Source organism: Triticum aestivum, chromosome 7B (assembly GCF_018294505.1).
Source record: "Triticum aestivum cultivar Chinese Spring chromosome 7B, IWGSC CS RefSeq v2.1, whole genome shotgun sequence".
In the NCBI taxonomy this organism is placed as follows: domain Eukaryota; kingdom Viridiplantae; phylum Streptophyta; class Magnoliopsida; order Poales; family Poaceae; genus Triticum; species Triticum aestivum.
In genome coordinates this window covers 123,881,778-123,884,013 of record NC_057813.1, presented here as the reverse complement: position 1 = coordinate 123,884,013, position 2,236 = coordinate 123,881,778, and positions in this window count along the sequence as shown.

Here is a 2,236-nt window from a genome sequence, read left to right as displayed (position 1 = left end):
AGAAATAAAAACTATTTACACGGGAAAGCTCCCAACAAGCAAAAGAAGAACGGTAAATATTTTTGGGTTTTCTTTTTAATTCATCTACAAGCATGGAAAGTAAACTAACTATTTTTTTTGGTTTTTCTAAGGTTTATTAAACACACAAGAAGAAAGCAGGAAAAAAGAAAATAAACTAGCTTGGATATTACAGTGAAAAAGTATGAGCACCGACATCTAGCAATGAGTGTGTGTGTGAACATGAATGTAATGTCGGTGAGAAATATGTACTCCCCCAAGCTTAGGCTTTTGGCCTAAGTTGGTCTATTGCCAGGGATGGCCTGGCGGATATCCGTAGGTGAAGCTGGGGTCGTAGTGTGACGCAGCGGCTATCGCCGCCTGAGCTGTAGCGTGGAGTCGAGCAGCCTCCACTCTCCTTTCGTACTCACCTGCCTCCTCTCTGGTAATAATATATTTTCTTTTTGCCTGTGCATCAAAGAAAGCAGGAGCAGGAAGAGCAACATGGACTACACGACGTTTGTCAAAGATTAGTCAATACTGGTAAGGTGGTCCAGTCCTCTCAATGAACTGGTGGGAAAACATAGAATCAAGATCTAAATAAGAAGAGGGTAACTCCATATCACCCTCACGAATGTCTACATCAAGAGAATTAGCTAAGCGGGTTGCATAAATTCCTCCAAAGAAATCTCCGTTATGCCTATTCTGATGCAACCTATGAGCTACAATGGCTCCCAAATGATAAGATTGGTCCCCTAACACAGCACTTCTGAGAATGCTGAGATCAGAGGCACACATCACTAGTAGAAAAGGGACCAATGGTCCAGGTCGGTCCAGCCCATTACTCCCAGTTCAATCCAGAACCGGGACCAATGGGGGCATTGGATCCGGTTCGTGAGCGCCAGGGGCCGGCCGGGCCACGTGGGCCATGGTCCCGGTTCGTCTGGACCTATTGGTCCCGGTTGGTGGGACGAACCGGGACCAATGGCCCTCGCTCCTGGCCCACCACCATTGGTCCCGGTTGGTGGCCTGAACCGGGACCAAAGGACACCCATTAGTCCCGGTCCATTCCACCAACCGGGACTAAAGGGTTGGTCCTTGTTGCGGCCAGAGTTTAGTCCCACGTCACCAACCGAAGGGGAATCAGACCGGTTTATAAGCCCCTCCCTCTCTGCCTTATTGAGCTCCTCTGAAAATGAAAATAGATGCCCTTATATAGGGAATTTAGCCTAAATTCATACGATATGAATTTCTCTTGAAATTTGTTATGAATTTAAGTTGAATTTCCTCTATAAGCGCATCTATGCTCATTTTTGAGTAGTTTTTTATATAGGTTTTTTTCCTTTGTGCTATATTTATTTTTTTCTTTTTATTTCCGAGTTGTAATAAGTCATTAAAAATAAGCATCTATGCCAATTTTTAGTAAAGTTAATCATAACTATTTTTTCTTCTATTTATTTTTGAATTGTAATAAGTCATTAAAAATAAGCATCTATGCTCATATTTTAGTAAAGTTAATCACAACTATTTTTTCTTATTTTTATTTCTGAGTTGTAATAAGTCATTAAAAATAAGCATCTCTGCTTCTTTTTTAGTACAGTTAATCACAACTAGTTTTTGCTTCTATTCATTTCTGAGTAGTTTTCTATATAGTTTTTTTCTTTTCTGCTATATTTATTTTTTTCTTTTTATTTCTGAGTTGTAATAAGTCATTAAAAATTAAAAAGAGGCGCAATGCTTGTTAATTTGCTTCAAGCCTTTCGGAATAGTGTCAACTGCACTACACATAGCTCTGTGCAGTCTACCATATTCCTCAAGGCTTGAAGCTAACCAACGTGCAGGAGCATTGAGCCTCTTCGTCATCGTCTCTGCACTCAGGGCTTATAAACGGCTGCGAGTGCCTCTCGCTTGGCGAGGTGGGACTAAAAAAACAGTTGCAGGAAGAATCAAAAAACAAAACAGCTGCAGAAAATAAAAAAGTAGTTAGACGGGTCCGTTGGTACCGGTTGGTGGCACCAATCGGTACCAATGCCACTCTTTAGGCCTTTGGTCCCGGTTGGTGGCACCAACCGGGACTAAAGGGGGCATTGGTCCCGGTTGGTGCTACGAACCGGGAACAAAGCCTATGCTATATATACAGCACTTAGCGCGACTTCGATCTCTCCTGCTCCACTCCTGTCGCCGCGCGTCTCCCTGCCGCCACCTCGCCGTCGCCGCCCCGCCCCAACGCCGTCGCCGC